The sequence below is a fragment of the Hemiscyllium ocellatum genome, unplaced genomic scaffold, assembly GCF_020745735.1.
Source record: "Hemiscyllium ocellatum isolate sHemOce1 unplaced genomic scaffold, sHemOce1.pat.X.cur. scaffold_372_pat_ctg1, whole genome shotgun sequence".
Taxonomy (NCBI): domain Eukaryota; kingdom Metazoa; phylum Chordata; class Chondrichthyes; order Orectolobiformes; family Hemiscylliidae; genus Hemiscyllium; species Hemiscyllium ocellatum.
This window is the reverse complement of record NW_026868595.1, coordinates 269,831-286,479: the sequence shown is the minus strand read 5'-3', so window position 1 is coordinate 286,479 and position 16,649 is coordinate 269,831. Positions and strand designations below refer to the sequence as shown.

General features: G+C 42.2%; 1 non-coding gene across 1 annotated transcript; it reads left to right on the top strand.

Moving 5' to 3' along the window:
- The first annotated feature begins 4,477 nt into the window (after positions 1 to 4,477).
- Positions 4,478 to 4,559, top strand: trnas-uga (transfer RNA serine (anticodon UGA)). The gene has a single exon. It is a non-coding gene; the product is annotated as a tRNA-Ser (tRNA).
- The last annotated feature ends 12,090 nt before the right edge of the window (positions 4,560 to 16,649 follow it).

The window sequence follows — 16,649 nt, the reverse complement described above, 5'->3', positions numbered from 1 at the left end:
GGCAGGAGAGGACATGAGAAGTTGCTTGCGGATAGAGTCTTAGAAAACCCTAAGGCTTTCTACGTGTGTATGAGGAATCAAAGAACGACGACAGTAAGATTAGGACTAGTCAAAGAGAGTAGTGATGAATTGTGTGTGGGGTCAGAGGAGGTAGGAAACCGCCAAACGAATATTTTTCGTTAGTATTCATAGTGGTTTAAGACAATATTGTCGAGGAGAACCTGAGATACAGGTTACTAGCCTGGGTGGAAATGAGATTTACAAGGAGGACTTCATAACAATTCTGGAAGGTTTGAAAATAAGTAAACCCCTGAGTCGGCTGGGGTCTATCCAACGATTTCCTGGGAAGCCAGTGGGGAGATTGCAGGGCCTTTGCCTTTGATCTTTATTTCGATATTGTCTACAGGAATAGCACTCGAAGATTGGAGGATAGCAAAAGTTGTTCCCTTGTTGAAGAAGCGGAATACAGATGACCCAAGTAATCAGAGCCCAGGTTCACTTACCTTTCTTTTAAGAAAAAAACAAATATGGAACTGAGTATGAGACATTGCATGTATAATCCATCAGCCAGCAATAATTTGATTTCAGAGGGTCAACATGGTTTCGTGAGTTTTTCGAGATGGTGACCAAGCATGTGGATGAGGGTAGCCATTTGATGTGGTGCACATGACGTCTGTAAAGCCTTTGATAAGCTTCCACATGTTAGGCTGTTGGAGAAAATGCAGAGGCATGGGATTGACGATGATTTCGCAGTTTGGATTAGAACCTGGCTTTGTGTGAGACGGCTGTAAGTGGTGGCTAATGAAAAATATTCATTCTGAAATCCGGTTACGAGTGGTTTGGCACAAAGATCTGTTTTGGGATCACTGTTGTTTGCCATTTTCGTAAATGACTAAGACGCAGACATAAGTGGATGGGTTAGTAAGCTTGCAGATAACGCTAAAGTTGGTGGAGTAGTGGACAGCGCAGAAAAATGTTGCAGGTTGCAGGGGTGCTTGGACAAACTGCAGAATTGGTCTTAGAGGTGGCAAATGAAGTTCAATGAACCTAAATGGGAGGTGACTCACTTTTGGGAAAAATAACAGGAAGGCAGAATACTGAGTTAATGGAAGGATTCTTGGTAATGTGGATGTGCAGAGTGACCTTGGAGTCCATGTACATAGTTTCCAGCCAGGATGATTTTCCTTTGGATTCACGGATAGTGTCGAAACAGGCCTTGAGGCCCAACAAGGATACACCGACCCGCCGAAGCGCGACCCATTTTCCTACACTTTCATCTTTACCACAACTTCACATTTATTTGGATTGTGAGGGCAAAACCGAGCATCTGGCGGAAACCCACACAGAGAACGTGCAAACTCCACATCGAGAGTCGCTAGAAGCGGGAATTGAACGTGGGTCTGCAGTACTGTAATACAGCAGGACGTACCACTGTGCTACTGCGAAAGAGTGCGTTGCTATCGATTTCATTGGTACAGGAATGAGTTCCTGATCTACAATTTCATGCTGCAACTATACAAAACACTTGTGTGGCTCCACTTAGAATATTTTGAACTGCCTGGTCGCCCCATTCCAGGAAAGATGTGGAAGCATTGGAAAATTGGAGATGAGATTTAACAAGATATTGCCTGTTCTGGAGGAAAATCTTATCAGGAAAATCTGAGAGACTTGGGTGTGTCCTCATTGGAAATAAGAAGTCTGACAGCGGATTTGATAGAGAGAGTTACAAGTTTTTGCAAGTTTTTTTTAACTCAGGTTGAGGTTCAGGGTGTAGGTCTGCTCCCTGAGCTGCAGGTTTGAATGAAACATGCAGCTCAGCGATCAAACCTACTCCCGAGAATTATAAGAGGATTAGATAGGGTAGACTGTGGAAGTCCTTTACTAAGGAAGATGATGTCAGCTTGTACGAGTGGTCATAACTACAAATTGAGGGTTTATAGGTTGCAGCCGGATGTCAGAGGCAGGTTCTTTGTTCAAAGAGTAGTAAGGGTGTGGAATGCCCGGCCTGTCAATGTAGTTAACTCAGCTAAATTGTGGAGATTTAAACAATCCTTGGATAAACACATGGATGATGATGGGATAATATAGGGGGATGAGCTTAGTTCACAGGTCGGTGCAACATCGAAAGCCAAAGGGCCTGTGCAGCGCTGTATTGTTCTATTGTTCTATGTTCTAAAACTAAATCTCCTCATCGGGGGCCTCCAACCCCATGGCATCAATTAGGATTTCAACAGTTTCCACATTTCCCCTCCCCACCATCCCTCACTTCAAAACCTCCAGCTCAGCACCGTCCTTATGACCTGTCCTATCTGTGCCATTTCATTCCCAACCATGTGCATCACCCTCCTCTCCAAACTATCAACTTGACAACCTTCTCCGTGCACCTATTGCTTGCCCACCCACCCAACCTGTTACTATCCATTTCCATATTCCGCTGCCCTCATCGCAAAATGTCCTCCCACCCATTGTGTATCGTCAGTAAAACTGGGCACATTTCACTCTGCCAATTCCACCAAGTCATTAAGGCAGATATAAATCATTGCATTCCTATGACTGATCATTCCACCATTTTACTAATTACATTTTTACAACTTGAAAAATTCGCAAGAATCCAGATTATGTGTCTTCCATGAAATAAACAACGGACAATCCTGGCCTTGTTTTAACACAACGCCGTGAACTTCTACCTTATGTAATGGCTTTTGATATGTTCTCTTATGGAATGACTACTCACATTTGATCAACTCTGCCTGTAATATGATCAAAGAACTCTGGCAAAGTTGTCAAGTGTTTTTCCTTTCAAGAAATAATGTTGACTCAGTTTGACTCCAATCATCTTTTCTCAGCGTCCTGCAATTTCTTTCTTCACAATTGTCTCTCGCAGTTTCCAAATGTCAGATACGATATTGGAACAGATGGAAGTCATTCGTCCAATCAGGTCAGCTCCACCTTTTAATGAAGTCATGTCTGATTTGGTTAATTGTTAACTGCACTTTTCCGCCTTATCCCCATTCTTTTTGATTCCCAAAGTGACTAATTGGGAGGCCGTCTCAGCCTTGATTATACTCAGCCTTGACTGAGTGTCTTTATTGGAAAGAATTCTGCAGATTTGCTACTCTCTAAAAGACGGAATGTCCTCCTCATCTGTGTCTTAAATGATTAACGGTTCCCCTAAGATTAGGCTCTATATACTCTTCGAAAATTTCGTTTTTCGTTTTTCATTAAATATATTTAGTCCCAGTCCTCTAGAAACTGACCCTGATTGTTGGCAACATTTCTTCCAGACATCAACCCACCCATCCGCACTGCGTCCTCCCCCATCATTATAAATAGACCATAAAAGTCTCCAGTTAACCTTCTTTGTTCCAAAGAGAAGAATCCCAACCTCAGTAATTTCTCGACAAAAGGGGTTTGCTCTTCGCTGGACATAATGCAAGGCGGAGGATTGTGAAGATATTTTGGGAAAATATCGCCAGTTGTTAAGTTAAAGAAAACAAGGAAAAATAACAGTAAACGCATGTCTCCAGCTTTGGAAAACTTTATAATCTCTTTGGGAAGCGAAATCAGAGGTGAACGAAGGGTGGATTGCTCCACTTAACACAGCCAGTCTTCAAGTGGCCGCGACGTTGACTCTGTTGTTCTCTGGACATGAACTGATCTGAGATATGGAAAGGAATTTCCTTCCTGCACGTCAGGATTTCAAACCTCGCCACAGCTACAAGACCACGAGAAGACTCAGGTACAAACAAGTTAAGAAAATGCCTCGAAGAGAGCAGGAATCCTTTTGGAGAAAATTGGTTGCTGTGACGTGGATGTGTTTGCAGCTGGTACAGGATTGTTGCCATTTCACTGCAGTGAATGCCCCAGGATTTACTGTTTTTGGATCGTGCAATGAGTAAGTTTACCCGTCTCTGTTGCGTAATTGGTCAACACATTCATCCATTAACCGAGCGGTTGATGGTTTGGGACGTTCCAGGGTCGGATCTCTCACTGCTCATACTTCATCGGTTTTCTTTCCTGCACAGCTCTGGGATTTTAATGTGGTCAGGAAAATGTTCCCCAAACCGGAATCTTATCCAGAATCGCAAAGGAATTTCTGTATCGTTTTAATGGCTAATGCAAAGGACTGTGGATGTTGGGAATGTGAAAAAAAAATAGAAAATTCTGGGGAATGTCAACAGGTTTGTCAGTACTACTTGGAGAAAACGGAGTTCTGAAGAAGTTTTGAAACATTGAATCGCCTTTTCCCAGCCCAGATCCGGCTCGACCCGCTGAGTATTAGTCTGCATTTTCCGCCGTCGTTTAAGTTGAATATAGATCCCACCTATCGGGGTGGAACACCCAGACCCACTTTGTCCAGACATTTCATCGATTTGAAAGCCGTGGGTTTTGAATTCAAATAAACCAAACCATGATTCACTACTGCTAAGCTCCCCAGGGACAGAGACCTGGAAATGAGAACTCTATGCGTCCATTTGTAGTTGTGGCCGAGTGGTTAAGGCGATGGACTTGAAATCCATTGGGGCATTTCCACACAGGCTCAAATCCTGTCAACTACAGAGAATTTGGGTAGCCTTTTGCTTTTGGAGATTCAGATCACGGCGGGGAGAATCACTTCATCCAGGTCATGAATGGTGCAAATCTCCAGTTCACTCAAAGAACTGCACAGATGCACACTTGTTTTGCCAAATTTGTTTAGACTCGTTATGACACAGCATAAACCCTCCAGCTTACGATAAAACCAGTAACACAGAAACGATTTATGCTGTACAGGAATCTGCAACAATTCGATTGGCCAAGAACTACACGAAGTAAAAATTCAGCACTTCATTTGTAAAGTAAGAGAGAGATTAATTAACAACCAATGTATTTCTATTACCCATTTTGTTGTTCCATTCGATAATGCTATTCAAATAAAACTCCCAGTTAAGGTTTACAAAACAGCACTTCTTTATCAAAACCAGGCAGCTGTAGGTTCTTGTCTTTGGATCTTCCTGTCTCTTCTTTGTCCCTGTTGGGAGGTTCTGTGTCAAAGATCACGGATCGAAAAGTTATTTTCCACATATATATTTTTTTCAAGAAGATTGTTACATGCAAGGTCCTGGCAGTCCTCCTCTCAACTGTTCAATGTCCCCCATCTCATACCCCAGAGCATCTGATTGGGTCCCTGTTTATTTTTAAAGACTTTCAAGAGACGCAATTAAAATTTGAATTGAAATTTATATATTTTCCTGATTAAAATTTAAACTGAGTGGCCAAACTCGAAATATTTATGTCTCCAGGCAATGAACGAATTGAATTGTTCGACCCAGGATTATGTCGTTGTCTTATTGAGAACACTTGTTTCTGTGTCTGGTTGTTCTGCTGCTTTTAAATCTCTTAAATGTGCACTAATATGTTTAAAAACATCGCCTCTACAGGAAACAATGAACCATCATAATGAAGATATGTTTTCATTTTTAAAAAAAAATACTTTACCCTAACATATCGATAAATTTCATACAATTTCGGCTTAGTTTTTTTCCTATATAAACATATAAAACATGAAATCAAGACAATCTCATCTGAACACCATCAGTTGAATCTGCGATAACGTATCTGTGATTTCATTCTACTGACCCACAACATGCATGATTTTTAAAGTGAACGTCTCTTCCATAAGAAGCCAACGAAATAGTCTCATATTATTACGTATATACAACGTTTTAGCGGATTGTGGTCTGTGTACATAACCTCTCCGATCCATTATTCGTGGCACATACATTAAATGTGTAACGCCAGTACCAAACTCAATAGTTTTTTTTCGATTGTGGAGCATTTCTTCTGATAGATGTTGATTTTCTATGAAAAGTTATCAACTAGCAGTTCTTCCCCATGCTCATTTTTCCCCTTGGAGCACACCTCCAACTCTAACGACCATCGATGGCTACTTTAAAAGTTTTTTTAGATGTTTGGTGCAGGTAATACTGGTTTGGTGGTTAATATCGACTTCAAATGGTCAATTGCCACGTGCCATGTTGCTGAACACCGAAAAGTTGTGTTGTTCTTCAGCAAATCGGTTAACGATGCCACTACACTAGTATCGTTTGGAACAGACTTCTGATAGAGTCCGCTGAGTCTGAAGAATTAAAGAAACTCTTTCTTCGAGATTGATCATGGCAATTCCTCAGAAGCCTTCTTCCTCACGTTCCAGAGGGTGCTCAACCTGCCATGACCGATGTTACATCCCAAGAACATCACCTCTGCTTCCGTGAATTCTATTTTTTATGTTTGTCATCAGTTTCACTTCTCGTGGTCGTTCAAAGAGCTCTGCCAACAGACCCTTGTGATCATTCCTTAAATTGCTAAGGATCACTACATCGTCCAAATAGATTACACAATTTGTCAACCCGGCCACAACTCTGTACAAGTGTCTTTGGGTGTGCCGGGCTTGTTCTTCATTCAAAAGTGCATCACTTTAAACTGATATAGCCTATATGGAGTTACAAGCGCAGAGATTTGTTCACCAACTTTGACAATGGTACCTTCCAGTAGCCACGCATTATGCCCGACTTGGTGATGTAACTGGCTTGTCCGACTTTCTGGATGCAGTCCTCTAATCTAGAAATTGGATATCAATTCGATTTTGTAACGGCGTTGGCCGTTCCATAATCCACACGAAATTCAACACAAATCATCTGGTTTGGTAACTAAGAAAATCAGCGAACTCCACGCGCTCTGGCTTGGTTCAATGATGTTCTCGTCGAGCATGGTGTTCACCTGCATCCAGTCCTGTTAGCCTTTGAGACGATTAAGTCGAGAGGGTTGCTGCTTTATCGCAGCAGAATTCCCCACATCTACTTCGTGTTCAATTGCTTTCGTCCTTTCCATGTGATTCTTGCATGTACCATGACTCTGTCGGAACAAAAAATCTTTCAACACTTTTCTATGCTCCTGAGACAGACAGCTTTCTAATCCATCCCACTCCTCAAGGACTTCATCATTTTAGAATCTGTTTTGAGGTACATCAAAATTCAAAGCAACTGAATTCGATTCCTCACTCTGCTGGGCAGTAACGAACAACTCTTCCTCCAGTTCTTCCTTTGATGTGTAATACGTTTTCAACATGTTCACATGACATATCCAATACAGTTTTATTTTCTATCTGACATCTTTGCTAAATAGTTCAACTGACTCAACGTTTTCACAGGGACCAGTAAACCTAACTTTAAAGGGATCACCTATGATTGGTAACAGTACTGACAAGTTATCCCTGTGGGAAAACTTCTCAGTCCCAGATTTTTATCTGCCACCTGCGTAATTCTACGCTGTGCCATCTTTGGGTGCTGTTTTGCTGAATCACTGACTAAATTTAGTCTCTCCCTCAATTCCGATACATGATTTAATTGTGTGATCTTCGACTTTGACCCTGTCATTTGTTTCTTTAATTAATTCCAAAGGGCAATCACTTCATGTGCGAATATGAACTTAAAAGGAATTGACTGAGTGGATTCGTTTGGAACATTCTTAATGGCAAACAATACGAATGGGATATCTTTTTCCCAATCATTCGGGTAATCTTGACAGTATGCTCTCTTCATGGTCTTCAAGGTCTTAAGCCATCTTTCTAAAGTTCCCAACGATTCAGGAAGATATGCACTAGATTTAAAGTGTTGTATCTCAGCTATCAAAAACCTCCTTAAGCAGTTGTACAGTAAAATTTGACCCTTAGTCTGACTAGTTAGTTCATAGCGTGTGAAGAAAGCTACTAACTCCTCTACCAGAATTGTGGCCTTGATACTCCGGGAAGGAATTGCCATTGGAAATATGGATAGCACATCCATTGTCGTCAACAAGCACTGGTTCTGACATTTAGTTCTCGGAAGGGGATGCACACAATCAATTATAATCCACCTGAAAGATTCTCCAACTGTGGTAATTGGCAACAAAGGCGTGTTTTTATTGCCGCCTGAGACTACCTGCCATTTGACATGTATGACATTGTCAGAAAAAGCAACCACATCCCGTGTGCATTCCAGGCCAAGAGAAATGTTTAGTATTTAGCTTGCGTGTTTCGTCACCCTCGGGGACCCCCTATAGGTAGTTCATGTGCTACCCATAACACTTCCTCTCTATGTTGTAGCTGCAACACAGTCTTGTGTACTTCGGCCCACTGCACAAATCACATCAAGTAGTGTATCAGCTGACCTAAACTCAACTCCTTCATCTTTCTTTTTACTTGTCACTTGGTGCTGTGCCTATTGAGAGTGGGATCTGTTCAACACACAGTCTGGGAAAATAGAAAGATATTTCTGTTTTAACTCCTCAGTTTCTTCGTCTTCCTTGGGCTTCTCCACAATAAGGGGAGTCACTTCCAATTTGGAGCTTGCCAAATCATTTCCAAGCACAAGCTGAATTCGTGGAACTGACACTCTGTCTATCACGCCCAGCGTAAATTTCCCCGGCACAAATTGGGGCTCCAACGTGATCTTACATAAGGGAACGCTAAATTTCTGCTCATATATACCACAAATTACAACACTCATGGGAAATAGATATGAAAGGGTACATATTCGCCCATCCCTTACTACCAGCAACTGGTTAGATCGTGTCACTCTCGTGCCACCAGTTTAGCTTCTTAAAACACTTCTATTTTCCACAACGCCTTTAATTAACGACAAGTACTGTCCGTATTCAAATACTTTCCGTATTCAACTTTGCCAGAATGGAAACAGCTGAGTCCTTTCACCTCCTTTCGACTCTCTTGGACTTCTTTTTTTCCTGCTCTAATATCTTCCAAGTGCAGGAAGGTTCTTGGTTTAGTAATGCAGAATCTCCCCTTCTGCCAATTTCGATCCTTCACAGGACGAATATCTGTTCAAAAGCTTGTCTTATGCACCAGCATGTACTCATCTACTAATTCTGTTGTCCTTCTGACTTTCCGAAATCTTTTTTTCCTCCACGTGAATTCTTGCAATCTCTAAAAGTGTATTTTTGAACTCCTCCAGCAGAATTATCTCTCTAATAGCCTGAAATATCCTCTCTTTATCCAAATAAGAATCCATCCATCAAAGTATTGTGTTTATTTCTTTTTAACTCAACATAAGTCTGACCTGTGTTTCAGAAACGCTCTCGATATACATCTGGTACCGGTTCAGAAGCACTCAAAGGAGCCTGTTTTACTCATTCATAATCTTTTCACACCTCACGTAATATCATACCAAATCCCTTACTCGCTCTGACTTCGAGTTTAGTCTGAACTCGCATTACCCATCAATCCTCGGACCATTCCATCTGCCTAGCCATGTTTTTGATTGAAATGAAGAAGGCTTCAACATCATCCTCATCAAAATGTTGCGGAGTGGTGACACATTTACATATATCACTAATTTCTCTTTTAATTTCCATCCTGCTAACTTGACTTTGCTGACAAAGTCGCAACTTCTCAAGTTCAAATTTTCTCTCTCCTTCTCTCTCTTCTCTGTTCCTTTCTTATCTCCCTTTGCTCATCCAAGGAACTTCTCTCTCTTTTTCCTCCCTCTATATCTCCCTTCTCTCTGTTTCTCTGTCTCTCTCTCCTTCTCTTCTCTAACTTTTTCTCATTCTTCTCCCCCCCCCCCTTCTCTCTCCCTCTCGCTTTCCTCTCTCTCGCTTTGTTTATCTTCTCACTCCATTTTCCTCGAGACTAATTTAGGTAACATCATCAGTGGCGACCTCGCAGTGAAGCGAAGCTGTTGTCTCCTGCTTTCTATTTATAGGTTTGTCCTGGATGGGGTTGCTGGGGTTTCTAGTGATGTCATTTCCTGTTCGTTTTCCGAGTGGTTGACAGATGGTATCTAGATCTACATGTTTGTTTATGGCGTTGTGTTTGGAGTACCAAGCCTCTAGGAATTCTCTGGCATATCTTTGCTTAGCCTGTCCCAGGATAGATGTGTTGTTCCAGTCGAAATGTTTTTTTTCCATCCGTGTGTAGGGCTACGATGGAGAGAGGGTCGTGTCTTTTTGTGGATAGCTGGTGTTCGTGTATCCTGGTGGCTAACCTTGTTCCTGTTTGTCCTACGTTGTCTTTGTGGCAGTCCTTGCATGGAATTTTGTAGATGACGTTGGTTTTGACCATGAGTTGTACTGGGTCTTTTAAGTTTGCTAGTTTTTATTTGAGAGTGTTGGTGGGTTTGTTTGCTACTAGGATTCCGAGGGGTCTTAGTAGTCTGGCTGTCATTTCTGAAACTTCTTTGATGTATCGTAAGGTTGTTAGTGTTTTGGCTGTGTTTGGTCTGCTTGTCGTGGTTTGTTCTCGAGGAATCTGCGGACTGTACTTTTTGAGTGTCCGTTCTTCATGAATACGTTGTATAGGTGGTTCACCTCTGTTTTCTGACGTTCGTCTGTGCTGCAGTGTATGGTGGCTCGTTGGAATAGTGTTCTGACAACCTTCGTTTGTGTGTGTTGGGATGGTTGCTGGTGTAGTTAAGTATTTGGTCAGTGTTTGTCGGTTTTCTGTATACGCAGGTTTGTAGTTCTCCGTTGTCCTTTCTTTCGACTGTGACGTCGGTTGCTGTCGGTTTCTTCAGCCTGGCACTCCATCCACAACGCCATAAACAAATACTTATATCTAGATACCATCTATCAACCTCTCAGAAAACGAAAAGGAAATGACATCACCACAAACCTCACGAACCCCATCCAGGACAAATATATAAATAGAAAGCAAGGAGACAACAGCTTCGCTTCACTTAGAGGTCCCACTGATGATGTTACCTAGCCAGGTAATGAAACGTCTGGATCTCAAACCTACAGCTCAGCGAGCAAACCTACACCCGAAACCTCAATCTGAGCTACAAACCTTACAACAGCAGTGTAACTGATGAAAGGGACGACAGGGTCCGTTGTTTTCTGTGGTCCTCTACTGTTTCTGATTCAGTGCTCCCAGCGCTCCGGCTCGAGTTCGATTTCCAGTCACGGAGTGGGAGTTTTCCTGTGCTCGTTTGTCGTAGTGGCAGCATTCCTAAAGCAGGAAATGATGGATGTGGCTGAGAAGTGGTCATGTTTTGTCAAAAACACGATTCAGGTTAACATAAGACAAAGAGCTGCGGATGCTGGAAATGTGACACAAAAACATGGAATGCTGGAGAAACTCAGCGCCTGGCAGGATCCATGGAGCAAAGTAGAGTTAGTGTTTCAGATCGACAGAAGCAGGTTCGTTCGGTATTTCAACATTGTAATGCAGGCAAATTTTCAGTATTATGTGTGGGATCATCATATTTATCAAAACTTCTCATTAGTTGCCAACCATCACTTTTACAAATTTAAAAGGTTTGTTTTGGCGGTAATGCTGCTTCCGTTTCCATGAGCTGGTGACAAGCTGTGCTTTAATGGTTACCTTTTTCTTTTCCTTTCTGTCACTTAGCAGCCATGTCAAGTGGACAATTGACCCTTTCAGTGTCTTCCACAATGTGAGTTTCCATTTGTCTTTCTATGTCTGTTCATTGTCACCTTCTTTCACAGTCTCTGTCCAAATCCCTCATTTCCCATTTCTGGTCTTTGGAAACTCTGACTGCAGAAGACAGTGTGAAAGTGCAGCTGATGAGGCAATTTCTCCTCCCGGGGACTGGAGTGTGTAGAACTGGGCTCACATTCTCTAGATAATATATCTGTCACTTAGGCCTGAGGCCTTGACATGTTTCCTTTTAAATTCCAAATACAATTCATAATATTTTGCTTTTCGTGTAAAATTAATGAACAGTGACAGCAGAGAATGATCAGCGTGTGATATCCGCAGTGATTCCTGCCTCACCTCGTTCTTCCCAACAAACTGAGAATGAAGGACGGAGAATAAACGAGGAGGTGAAACAAAAGCGCTTCTAGAACCGAGGTAAGAAACTCCAAATAGAATTAGCAGAACAAAACAACGAGGTGTCAAAGAGGTCCATACTCGACGTGATTGTTCGGTGTTCGAGATGGGAAAGCTATCCAGCCTGAGGCACCTTCATGACTCTTGTTGCTGACTGAATCAGAAAGCAGTTGTTTCACCAGACCTCCACGTGTCTCACTTTGCTGTCCCCACCACCTCCCCTGACCAGGTTTACATTTTCCTGCTATTCTATGAGGTAAATGATACAACGTCATTTCGTGTCTATCACTTTCTCAGTTCCAGTTCCAACATGGCTTCGATTTCAGAGCACATGTGAAGGTTAGACTGCAAATCCATTCATTCCTGTTGCGAAATGATTGAGTCGCTAACATGCGAACTGCACCAAAGCATGATTCAGGATTTATGATGTTTGATCATTCGCGTTGAAAAACAGCAGACAAAATCAAAATGAGGCCTTTCAGAGACTATCTTGGGATTAATTTGACAGAGAGGCGACATCAACAATCCGTGGTGCACTGTGACACCAGAAAATAAGTGTTACCTTGTTTTCAAACCGTGTTGCCTTCGCACTGAAAGCAAACGCGGTACCTTTGTTACAGAAAGGGTGAGGGGACGGAAACTGCACTCCTTACCAGGATGATAATTGCTGCTGTACACGTTGGCGCACGTTCAAGACAAGGTATGAGAGCAGCTTAACAAAGTTTCAGACATCAATTAATTGTAATTGCTTTCCATTTCACTTCTACAACAGGTATGGATTGTTTGCATCCAATTAGAAGGACTATGGTAGCAGATACCCGGAGAAACTACCACGGCAAATCCCGCGCCAATCATCTCGCTGTTTTTTCAGTTTTGTCGGGTCTAAATCCGAGCAATCCATCGTTAGCAGCAGCATGACGATTCGTCGTGCTCATGAGTTGAAAGGTTCAAGAAACTAAGTCATTCTCTCCTTCTCCAGGGTATCTTCGGATGATCAGTGAATCATATCTCATTGATAGAGACATGTTTCTAAAAGTGTCAGGTTCTAAGCAGACACCTGCAATCGGTCGGGAACAAGTGAAGAAGCGGAGTGGGAAAGTCAAATAAAAGTGCATGGCAATGATGACTGGAACGCATGAGGCAGGAAGTAATCGTGGAGCTGGTGGTGTTAGGCTCAGTGTTGATGCCAATGGGTCTGCCTACACTGCCCACTGTTGATTCTGGCTCACACTCACTCCAGGTCAATTCACCACAATTACCCTCTTCCTCTTGGTTTGAGGATCCCTCTGGGTGTGTGAACGCGGTCAATGTGCCAAGAAAGGATGGACACATTCTCCTTATTCTATCCGTTTAAACAGATGAACAGTACAGTTTGAAACCAATGTAAGTGCACATTGACTTTCCCTGTACATTTTCAGTGGAGAATGTTAAACTGTGAAATGTCTGTGCAAAAGCGGGCATTGATTGCAATTCTCACCAAACAACACTTTACACAAAAAAGAAAAACATTTCCAAACATTTTGTGATGAAGTGCTTAGAGAAATACAAGTGTGGATGGGTAAACACACACCTAGTGTAGGCACTGTGACTCGGTTCGTTCAAGTGCTTCTCTAGTAAACAAGAGAACTTGGATTAAAATGCCAGTTGTGGATGTCCACTCTTTCAAAGGCTCATTGTTTCATCTTCTTCAGATGTCATATTGCTGATCTCGCAGCTTTCTGACTTTGAGCTCAGCCTGTTGTGATTTGATGCACCTAGAGTTATTCCCTCCTTTTTTCTCCACCAATGAATGTTGTTTCTTCCAGTTAATACAAACTGGAATTTCTTTCCATTGTCCCACAAAAATTCTTTTCTTCTCTTCTGTTGCGCTCGTTCCTTCACTCCGAGTTTTAGTGGGAAGACCGAGTTGAGGCAGCAGACACTGCAGATTTGTCGGGAAATGTTGTGGCCATAGCACAGACACCAAGAGCTGATCATCTTCATTTTCTGCAGTTAGCGATCATTCATCTTTCACCAACAGTAAATACATCATTGTCATCCTATATTTCGGATGAAACTGCTTTTATTTCCGGAGGAAAAGATGTTGCATTTAGAATTCGAAAGACTCATAACATGTTGAGTAAATAATGTCTCCTTACCGCAGCCCTAAGTAACAGATACATTATCAGGAGAATGTGGGCCCAGCTATACACAATCCAGCCAGTGGCGGGAGGACATAGTCTCTCAGCAACTTCACAATACACTGCCTCCGAATGTGAGACATTTCAAAGACCAAAAACGGGAAATGAGGAATATGAACAGATTGAGCGTCAGAAAATGTGAAACAGAGTGTTGCATACATCACACAAAGAGACAAATACAGACTCCATTGATTTATACAAAGGGGGGACGAATTCTCCATTCGACATGGCTGCTGAGTGAGAGAAAGTAAAAGAAAAAAGTAACAATATAAGCACAAACCTTCAGCAGCTGAAAGGCAACGGAAACAGCATTACAGTCGATGAAACCATTTTAAATATGTCGAAATGACGGGTGTCAGCGAATGAGAAATTTTGATAAAAATGTTGACAAAGCTGGTCATTTCCCCTGCATCATGATATGGCAATCTGGTTCTGTCGATCTGAAACATTAACTCTGTTTCTCTCCACACATGCTGCAAGGCGCATAGTCTATCAGTCAATCCCTGATTTTGTTTTAGATTTCCATCAACCGTAGTTATTTATTTTGTGTTAGCATGAATCACGTTTGGCATAAAAGTGAATCAATTCTCAGCTCCACACTTCATTTCCTGTTTCACAAACACTGTCATCACAATGGGCGGGAAGTGCCGAACTCCCATCTCCAGATTGGGAACTGAACGTGCGCCGCGGCAGTGAGTGAGTAGATCCATAACGGTTACTTCACCAACGAGGGCGACAGAAAACACTGTCTCCTTTCTCAATGACACTGCTTTTGCATTTTCCTTTCGGATCAGTCTCGCTGCAGATCGGTTTCCCCTGTCTTACATTTTTTACAGCTTTGAAAAATGACCACTTGGCCCATCACGCTTTGTGGCTCAGAGACATCATTCTATTATAGTCCTACTTTTCGTTTTTGCCACATAATCTCGTTTATTCTGATGTTTCCAGGGCAAATGCCAATGAAATTCTCCCTGTGATGGTAAGTGATAGAATAATGGGACTGAAGTCTGACATGGTCATACTATGTTGTAGGAGAAAGTGAGATGCTGGAGATCAGAGCTGAAAATGTGTTGCTGGAAAAGCGCAGCAGCTCCTTGGATGCTGCCTGACCTGCTGCGCTTTTCCAGCAACACATTTTCATATTATGTTGTAACCCCCTTGAGAAACTCATCCTCATTTTCAGCTACAGTGGAAGATATACGGACACATCTCCCCAGAGGGGCAGAGATCGTAGGATTATACACGTTCCATGTGCTTCATGTTTAAAGTTTCTTCGACAAAACACAGCTTTAGGTTGAACGCAAACCCATTTTCCAGTAAATATAAAACATTGCAGTGAGCTGTGATATAAAATCGACAGTGAGCTGTAATAATCCCACAGGTTGTTCATGTGTAATGTTCAATTTCCCAAAATCCACCGACCTGTGGCACCTCTGAATCTGAAAGAACAGCGACAAGCAAATAACCCTCATTTAAATCAACTGACACACAGCAAACTCGAAACACTTTCACGTCGGGTCTCGTTTTGTTTCTCTGCCTGTCTCATCTCCAACTCCTTCTGACCATCCAATTCCGAAGTCACTGAGCTGTTTGATATAAACACAGGAAGATCGTAAATCCAATGATTACCTGAAAGCGGGGCTATGGAATATCAAACACCGAGTATTGAGAAGGTATGTGCTTGCACACGGCAGGGTAAAGAGATACCAGGATCTTATCTTCCCGATTCTCATAGGATGCACTTTGGCAGTTATACCCAATCCCAATGTTCCAATCGATACCGTATCTGGAACACAGATCGGGTAGAATCAGTTCAACCCCTTGCCAGCTCAGGTACATTTTGCAAAAGTTGTCCAGTAACTGCAGTTGGTCACAGGTCTGCAGAACAGAAAATGTCTTTTGGCACTTGCACTGTTCACATCTCTTTCCCAATTTTGTGGTCCATCAGTTCAAACGCATTTGCCCATGTATATGTGCAACTGAACGGTTTGATGAGTGTGCTGGAGATTTGCACCAATCCTTACCTGGATCAATTGAATCCTCACGCACTGATTTGATCCCAAACAAAAGGATGGGTAGGAAACTTCGGTTTTCTCTGCACTCAACCGTACTCGGCAGGATTCCAGCCTCCGTGGGGAATTCCCAATGGATTTCAAGTCGAACACTTTAACTATTCGCCCACGCAGCAGAACCACGCCAGCAGTATACCTTTCCAGTTCTCTCTTTCTCCGTGGAGCTGAGGCAGAGTTAATCATTGCTGGGTTCATTTGAATTTAAAGATCAAAGCTTCCGAAAGGGCTAAATGTTGGTATAAGGTGGGACTGGATCCTCCATGCCAATAGATGTAATGGACATAGAGTTAAAACAAAAGCAGAAATTGCAGTAAAAATACCTCAACAAGTCTTGCAGCATCTGTGGAGACAGATACAGAGACAATGTTTCAAAGTTTCTTCAGATCATTATCAGAAGTTTGCTTTCCCCCACAGGAAATGCAAAACCTGGTGGATTTCCCCAGAAATTTCTGTTTTTTCTTTCAGTGTCCCGAAATCCGCAGTCTATAACATTAGCCATTAAAAGAATACAGAAACACGTTTGTGGTTCCGGATAAGATTACTGTTTTAGGGAACATTTTGCTGACCCAA